Consider the following 10,049-nt stretch of genomic DNA (forward strand, 5'->3'; position numbering starts at 1 on the left):
CACTCCCTCATTTATAAATCTCCTGTATATTTAATGACTTCTTTCTATATATTAGAGTCTGGGAACACCGTGAGACAAGCTCCTGCTCTCAGATATTGACCTTCTAGAAGAATGAGTGTTCTAGATTTCCACATTTGGTTAAAAACTTTGTTAGTAAATAAAGTGAGTCCTAAAAGAGGGCACTAGTTCCTTGCAGCAATAGATCCTACAAAATAATGTAGATAATGATTTAAATATGCTTATTATTAACATCATTTGTGAGAGAAATTTAAAACAAAGAAAAATCAAAATTTTTTTCAATAGAGAATAGATGAAGAACATTTGATCAACTATTCTAAAATAGCTACTATTTTAAAATATTCTAAAATCAATGAATGGGGCAGCAGGTCATATAACGTACACAATGGGGACTTCTATGTAGACCTTGTGACGTTTATGTACAATGCTGATGTCAATTCAAAATGCTTTAGAAATAAAGCATAGATATTTTTAATGCAGGATTAACCCAAAAAATAAAAACTAGGACAAGACTGAAAGGAAACAGGAAGATATCTCCAGATGTTAGATATTAGTAATTAATTTATGGTATTTTTTGTATTAAAATAGGGCAAGATAATACTTTAAAAATTCCTCACCTACGAAAACAATGTTTCTTGCTTTCATGTTCTATTATGGGAATATAAAACAGTCTTTGTTTTAAATATCCAGTATTTTATATTTATTTATTAAAATCACATTTGATATTATAAGGTTTTAATAAGGTCAAGACAAAAATTCAATTCATAAATAACGATGTCAGTGTCTATATATAGAGTGTAAAAATTAAGGAATGATATTATCTGATTTTATAAACAAACAGAAGCCCACATATCCTCAAAGTGTTGGATTAGCAAGCTAATTGAAAAAAGACCTTTGTTGTGAATATAATTGCCTATTGTAAAACCGAAGTTAGTTACCAGCAGTATCAAAGACTTTCTCAAAGACAGCATAAAATATGATATACTTAAATAACTTTTTCTTTTCTGTAAAAAAAAAAGACTGATAGACAAGTTACTGCATTTTCAGTCAATCATGCTAATTTTATTTTTCTTAACTTATTTATTTGTCTGTTATTGGTCATTACACAATTTATTCTTAAGTAGTGAAATAGTATGTTTTCATCTTTAAGCACACAAAACTAATGGAAGTCTGTTAGAAACTGCCACCTGTTTTGTGTTTACCCTTTTGTTTTTTACTGAAAAACACCACTCTTTATAAATCATCAGAATTGTATAAAGCATCATTTTTATATCTTTCCCTCACAGTATACCCTAAAGCTTGATTAAATACTTCTTTAACTATTTTCCCATTAATAAAAGTACCTAGACTGAAATAACCAGCATCCCTCCTTGTCCCTGTAACTTCCTGATCTTCACGGTTTGACACACTAAATCAACCACCCCAAGGCTGGGTCTCAGCGCAACCCCAGCATCTGGGCTCAGTATAGTGCCTGTCCAATACAGCAATCTGGAGTTCTCCATCAAGCATGTCTGCTATTGGTGCTGTGCTACTCCTGGGCCACATTTGTACCTGCTGATTTCTTCGATAATTCCTTGTCTTTGTACCTTATCCCTACTCTTTCCTAAAGTTGCAATAACTACAACCTCCTTTGGGTTGTCTTTTGTTTTTGCTGGAAGAAATATGTAAATGCCTAGATCCCTATCTGGTAAACTCTGATAAATGGAAAAGTTTGAAAGCCAGTTCATTTACCCCACTCCATTAATCAAAAAATGCAATTGCCAAAATGATTACATTCTCTTTTTGGTAAAGGGAAGTAAATCTTTCATGTGATTAAATTCCCATGATTATTTCAGAGGTTACATGGCTGGCAATAAGCTGAACAAAAAATGACTTTTTATAAATAGTTTTTGTTGTTAAAAAAAGTTTGTTTGCAAAATAGAGATTCAGTTATTGAACAAGCATTAAAGTAATGTTTGTCCAGGAGCAAACATGAAGAAATAATGATTTAGAATTGTAACATTAGTTCTATTTTTGGACAGTATTCATAGCAAATTTGTTGACAATCTTTATAGTCAGCAAAGTGTAACATTCCATAAACCAATATTTAAAATATTCTCCATTTTAACTAAATGAACTAAAATCTATGCAAATGCAATGAAATTTCAAATAAAGTATTGACTGTTTTCTCACTATGTGTAGATAAACACGGGTTTTGGACAATAGAACCTGAATGATTCCTTTACGATTTTTTAATTAGGATCAATTAATTAACCTGTTATGAGACTGTGTAGCAGTTGTCTACTTGATGATATCAGTTAAAATGATGATTCTAAAATAGTGCAATAATAAATCAATATTTTATAGGATTTATATGTAATTAATGGGATCTAGAAGCACTCATTGTGTCTTTAATATAGTTATATAAAATTGCCTTTCTTGCAATGATTTTAAAGTTAGTAGTGCAGATCACGATGAAGTTCTTTTTTCTTTTTTTTTTTGAAACGGAGTTTTGCTCTTCAATCTTTCACTCTGGTTGCCCAGACTGGAGTATAATAGCACTATCTCAGTTCACTGCAACCTCGGCCTTCTGGGTTCAAGTGAATCTCCTGCCCCAGCCTCCCAAGTAGCTGGGATTGCAGGCACCTGCCACCACTCCCAGCTAATTTTTGTGTTTTTATTAGGGACAGAATTTCACCATGTTGGCCAGGCTGGTCTCAAACTACTGATTTCAGGAGATCTTCCTATCTCGGCCTTCCAAAATGCTAGGATTACAGGCATGAGCCACCTCTCCCAGCCTGTAATGAAGTTCTAAAATACATTGTTTAGTTTTAAAATTGTAAACTTTAAAAGATGTACAGAAATGAGCCACAAAAGAAAATTAAATCTATAAGGACATGTCTATCATGTTATTTTCTCATAATGAATTATCAAATAAAGCATCTTCATCATAAAAGTATACATATGTTAATATAACAATATTTTGCACAAGTAATGTTTTTAACACTATATAAATATTTACTGTTCCTTAAATATAATCATTTTTATTATGTTCCTAACTGGAAATAAAAGTAAATAATAAAATATTAAATAATGTAAGGGCTCATTTTTATTTTTTGCTAAATTTAAATTACATTTTTTCTTTTTTTCTACTGATTCTAGAATATTGATTTGTTATTTACCAGTTAGCATGTAAACAAGTATAACTTCATATTTGAACTTACATTTTGTTAAACATATAACTGAAACTATTTATTAAATATAGCATTTGAAATAATAAGATGCATTAGTTTATTCTCACACTGCTATAAAGAAATACCAGATACTAGGTAACTGATAAAGAAAAGAGGTTTTTGTTGTTGTTGTTGTTGTTGGCATGCAAAGGTATTTTCTTTTTTTCTTTTTTTTATTGCATTTTAGGTTTTGGGGTACATGTGAAGAACATGCAAGATTGTTGCATAGGTACACACATGGCAGTGTGATTTGCTGCCTTCCTCCCCATCACCTATATCTGGCATTTCTCCCCATGCTATCTCTCCCCAACTCCCCACCCCCCGCTGTCCCTCCCCTATTTCACCCCGACAGACCCCAGTGTGTGATGTTCCCCTCTCTGTGTCCATGTGTTCTCATTGTTCAACACCCACCTATAAGTGAGAACATGTGGTGTTTGATTTTCTGTTCTTGCATCAGTTTGCTGAGAATGGTGGTTTCCGGGTTCATCCATGTCCCTACAAAGGTTCATTGCAGCACTGTTTACAATAGCAAAGACCTGGAACCAACCCAAATGCCCACTGATGATAGACTGGACAGGGAAAATGTGGCACATATACACTCATGGAATACTATGCAGCCATAAGAAAAGAGGTTTAATTGACTCAGTTCCACGGACTATACAGTGAGGCATGACTGGGAAGCCCTTCAGAAAACTTTCAGTTATGGTAGAAGGCAAAGGGGAAAAAGGCACATCTCACGTGGCTCCAGCAGGAGGATGAGATAGAAGCGGAAGGTGCTACATACTTTTTAAACAAGTAGATCTTGTGAGAACTCACTCAGTATCATGAGAACAGCAAGGAGGAAATGAACATTTTGTTATATGTTTATTGGCTACTTGTATGTCTTCTTTTGAGAAGTGTTTGTTTGTGTATTTTGCCAGTTTTGTTAATGGGGTTATTTGTTTTTTGTGTGTTTATTTATTTAAGTTTCTGGATATTAGATCTTTGTCAGATGCATAGTTTAAGAATATTTTCTCCTGTTTTCTAGGTTACCTGTTTACTCTGTTGATAGTTTCTTTTGCTATGCCGAAGCTCTTTAGTTTAATGAAGTCCCACTTGTCAATTTTTGTTCTCATTGCAATTGCTTTTGGGGACTTAGTAAAAAAAAATTTTGCAAGATCAATGTCAAAGAGGGATGTTTTCTTGGTTTTCTTCTAGGTTTTTTTTTTTTAATAATTTGAGGGGTTATATTTAAATCTTTAATCCATCTTGAGTTGATTTTTGTGTATGGTGAAAAATAAATTCTGTTCTTCGGCATAGGGCTAGCCGGCTATCCCAGCACCATTTATTGAATAGGGAGTCCTTTCCCCATTGCTTTTGTCAGCCTTGTTGAAGATCAGATGGTTTTAAGTGTGTGACTTTATTTCTGAGTTTTCTATTCTTTTCCATTGGTCTATGTGTCTGCTTTCGTATTAGTAGCATGCTGTTTTGGGTGACATACTACAACCTTATAGTATAATTTGAAATTGGGTAGTGTAATGCCTTCTGGCATAGTTCTTTTTGCTTAGTATTGCTTTGGCTATTTGGGCTCTTTTTTAGTTCTCTATGAATTTTAGAATGATTTTTTAAAATTTTGTGAAGAATGAAATTGGTAGTTTGCTAGGAATAGTCTTGAATATATAGATTGCTTAAGGCAGAATGGCCATTTAAACAATATTGATGCTTCCAGTCCATAAGCATAAAATGTTTTTCTGTTTCTTTGTGTCATCTCTGATTTCTTTAATTAATGCTTTTAGTTCCCCTTGTAGAAATCTTTCAGCTTCTTGATTAGCACTATTCATAGGTATATCATTTTTGTGGCTATTGTAAATGGGATTGTGTTCTTGATCCAACTCTCAGCCTGGACATTATTGATGTATAGAAATGCTACTGATTTTGTACACTGATTCTGTATCATGAAACCTTATTAAAATTATTTATCAGTTCTAGTAGTTTTGGCAGAGTCCTTAGGGCTCATAAGTATAGAATCATATTACTGAACATGAATTTTTAAATTCCCATGTCCATAAATTTGCCTGCTGTTATTGAAATTAATGCTCCTGTTTTAGCATAACCACATAATCTTTGGTATATTATTTAAATTTATTAATTATAGCCTTGATATTATACTACCTGTAAATTTTACAGTTATGCAAAATCTCAAACAGTAAATCATGAAGTCTTTCTTTTTCATTTTAAAATATTTGAATATGACTAATTATATCTATAGGAAAAAATCACTCTTTCTAATAGCTTCTTCAAAGTAAAAATAAGTATATATATAGCTTTAATGATGTTTCTTTTCACTCATAACATTGACAAACACCTTTCTTCATTTTGTAATATTTATGCTGTAAATACACCACACACACAAACACACACACACACACACACACACACACACATACACATTCCCACACAAATGCTTAGATTGATGGATGAATAGATAGGTAGATACATACATACATAGATACAAAGATAGCTAGATAGATGTCAATAGATTTTCTGTTGTGGTGTCTCATTGAGGATTTTTCATAATTTCCCATCAATCATATCATTTCACGATATTTTTAAAGCCATGTGTACATGTACTATTTCAAATAAATATAAAAGTAGAGTTGCATATGATATCACCTTATAAAATTATTCTACAGGATGGCTAAGGGCAAATATTGTTACAACTCCTCATTGACATAAAATATTAACCATTTTAACATCAATTAACATGCTGTTCTATTATGCAGCAACTAATTCAATTTTTATTTCCCATCATAGATAAGTTTATTATCATATGGTGTAGGTATAATAGCAATTTTTTTGAGGGATGTGCTTCATCTGTAATTAATTTTTTAAAGTATATAAAAGTTTCAAACTAATATCACAGAGAAAATGTTAATGCATATTAATAAGTTAAGGAATATGTGGAATATTAAAACCTGAAGAGAGAATTTTTAAAAAGTAATTGCTTAAATAAGTTATTAACAACATCTAAATAAGAGAATAATTAACCAAAAACGTAATTGACAGCAGTGTTTAAAGATCAGAATGAAATTATTTTATTTTGTGAATTTTACTTATATATGCCATAATTTTATCATTCAACGAATTGATATTAATCTTCTAGTGAGTTATAAACATATCATTTTACACTTTATTTTTTTAAAAAGGGCATTCCTCTAGTACTTTCTTGAATAATATACAACATAATCTCTTTACCTAGAGATAAAAGTTTACTATTTGTGCAATTACTCTTGTTTATAATTTCCAAATAGTTTTCAAAATTACTAATAAGTCCTTGATTTCAAAGGATTTTCCACTTTCTACCCTCCTACTAAAATGTTATTTGAGTATGTATGAATGTGAATATACACATAGATTTTCCTAAGCTCAAGTACAGGAAATATTAAATCCACTATATTTGAGAAATCAGTAAAATATTGAAATAAGGAATTTCAATGTTCAAAAGTTTTAGATATAGAAATTTTATGATAAATTTTATGTCATGTGAAATTTAAGTATACATGACAATTACTCAGATTTTTAGGTCACAGTTAATTTAGATAGGAAATGAAAGTGTAGGAGAGAGCTTAGGAAATCATTTAATTAAAAACTATTTTTATCCATTAAAAGAGATTTTTTTCTTTTACTAAATAACATAACTGATACTTACCTTATACTTTATTTTTTATTCTTTAAACTTTAATCAAAATCAAAGACATGAATACATGTGTTACAGAATAGGTGATATCATAGATGTGTTATTAATTTCAGTTAGAAGGGATTCTAAACTTGAGGTAATTGCACTGACCAAATTTTGTTTGAGGACATTATTTACATCTTGTATTGATTCTTCTAAGACTTAGGTGGAGGATAGTTTAGTGCATTCTGTACTAAATGGATACAGTTTAACCAAAAGCTAATAAAATTTACAGTGATTTTAATTGCAAATTCACCTAAGCTTTAATGAATACTAACTCAGACCATTAAAATGCTAATAGAGACTAATTATTTTACACCCTGCTCCCAGAAAGTAAGATTTTCAAAATAAATATTTATTTAGCCTAATAAGTATTTAAAATCCATGTAAATATACTTACAATAATACTTAAAATGGATATCAGCTTCTGAGGGGCTATTTTATTATTGAGAGCATATTTAATAATTGCTATTAGCAAATCCTACTGCCTGTGAAATATTATTCACTACGTCTCATTTAGTACGATCTATTTTAATTATAATTTGGAGAAGCTTAATCAAGCATTTTCCCTAAATAAACAGACCACTAAGATTAGACTGCATTTCTCCTTCTGAACAATTTACTATCCTCCCAAAAGCTGCAAATGGATCTTTAACTTTCAAATAGAGTTTATGCACAAAGGTCGATCTGTATTGATGCAACCTGCTCTTCCAGACAATCCACTTATTTATCAAAGAGCCTTCCTGAATTAGTGAAAATAGGGCTTAAACATTCTGTGAACTATTTGTAATATGTGTATTACTTAGGTGAAACACAGATTATGTAGCATATTATGGGAACAAATCAATTTTATCCAATTGCATTTTAGTTCTCTGACACTAATTGGATCTAATCAAGGATTTTTGCTTTTCAGACAACTTCCATACTACAATCAATAAGAATCTCCCTACTCTGGCCTTATTTCTGTATAATATTTTTTCCATGCTGAAAAAGACAATCTAAAGATTTTAGCGTTCTTAACGCATTTTCTTGCTGAAATGCAGTTTCCTCCCCCAAAGCCTCTTCTTCATGTCCAATATCAGCTAGTATTCAGGGAGGATAATATGGTTTGGTTCTGTGTCCCCACTCAAATCTCACCTTGAATTGTAATCCCCATAATTTCCTCATGTCAAGGGCAGGGGTAGGTAGAGGTAATTAGATCAAGGAGTTCGGTTCCCCCATGCGGTTCTGGTGATAATGAGTGAGTCTTATGAGGTCTGATGGTCTAAAAGCATGTGGCATTTCCCCTGCTTGCCCTCGCTTCATCCTGTCACTCTGTGAAGAGCTGCCTTTCTCCATGCTTGTAAGTTTCCTGAGGCTTCTCCAGCAATACGGAACTGTGAATCAATTAAACCTCTCTCCTTTGTAAATTACCCAGTCTTGGGTATTTTTTCATAGCAATGTGAAAACAAACTAATACAATAAATTTGTACTGCACAGAGTGGGGTGCTGCTATAAAGATACCCAAAAAGTGGAAGTGACTTTGGAACTGGGTAACAGGCAGAGGTTGAACACTTTGGAAGTCTCAAAACAGACAGGAATATGTGGGAAAGTTTGGAACTTCCTAGAAACTTGTCAAATGGCTTTGACCAAAATGTTGATATTGATACCAACAGTAAAGTCCAGGCTGAGGTGATCTCAGATGGAGATGAGGAACTTGTTATAAACTAGAATAAAGGTCACTCTTGCTATGCTTTAGCAAAGAGATTAGCAGCATTTTGACTCTGTCCTTGATCTGTGGAGATTTTAAGAGTGATGATTTAGAATACCTGGCAGAAAAAAAATTTAAGCAGCAAAATGTCAAGAGGTAGTAGAGCATAAAAGTTTGGAAAATTTGCAGCCTGATAATATGATAGACAAGAAAAGCTTGGCCAGGCACTGTGGCTCATGCCTATAATCCCAGGGCTTTGGGAGGCCAAGGCAGGTGGATCACAAGGTCAGGAGCTTGAGACTATCCTGGCCAACATGGTGAAACCTCATCTCCACTAAAAATACAAAAATTAGCCGGGCATGCTGGCATGCACCTGTAGTCCCGGCTACTCAAGAGGCTGAGACAGGAGTATTACTTGAACCTGGGAGGTGGAGATTGCAGTGAGCCAAGATCACACCACTGCACTACAGCTTTACATTTCTAGTTTGGTTTGCCAGAGTGACACTCAAAAATAAATAAATAAATAAAAGAAATTCTCTGGGGAGACATTGAAGCCTTCTGGAGAAATCTGCATAAGTAACAAGAAACTGAATGTTAATCACCAAGCCCATGGGAAAAATGTATCCAGGGCAAGATCAGGGACCTTCACAGTAGCCCTTCCCATCATAGACTTTGAAGCATTGGAGGAAAAGTTGGTTTTCTGGGCGTAGGACAGGTCCAGTCCCTGCCTGTTCTGTCCAGCCTTGGGACATGCCACCGTGCATTCCAGCTGCTTCAGCTCCAGTCAGGGCTAAAAGGGGCCAAGGTACAGTTCTGGTTATTGTTTCAGAGGGTACAAGCCCAAAACCTTGGCAGCTTACACATAGCCTTGGGCCTGCAGGTGCACAGAAGCCAACAATTGAACTTTGGGAATCTCTGCCTAGGTTTCAGAGAATTTATTAAAATACCTGGAAGTCTAGGCAGAAGTTTGCTACAGGGATGGACCCCTCATGGAGAGTGTCTGCTAGGACAGTGCAGAAGGGAAACGTGGGGTTGGAGCACCCACACAGAATCTCCCCTGGGACACTGCCTAGTGGAGCTGTGAGAAGAGGGCCACCATACTCCAGGTCCCAGAATGGTAGATCTACCAACAGCTTGAAGTATGTATCTGGAAAAGCCACAGACAATCAACACCAGCATTTGAAATCAACCAGAAGAGGGGCTGTACCCTGCAAGGCCATGGGGTGGAGCTGCTCAAGGCTATGGGAGCCCGCCTTTTGCATCAGCATTACCTAGATGTGAGACATGGTGTCAAAGGAGATCATTCTGGATCTTTAAGATTAAATGGTTGCCTTATTGGATTTTGGACTTGCACTTGCATGGGGCTTGTAACCCCTTTGTTTTAGCCAATTTGTCCCATTTGGAATGGGTGTAT

This window comes from Sapajus apella, unplaced genomic scaffold (assembly GCF_009761245.1).
Source record: "Sapajus apella isolate SASKATOON/1434 unplaced genomic scaffold, GSC_monkey_1.0 scaffold30, whole genome shotgun sequence".
In the NCBI taxonomy this organism is placed as follows: domain Eukaryota; kingdom Metazoa; phylum Chordata; class Mammalia; order Primates; family Cebidae; genus Sapajus; species Sapajus apella.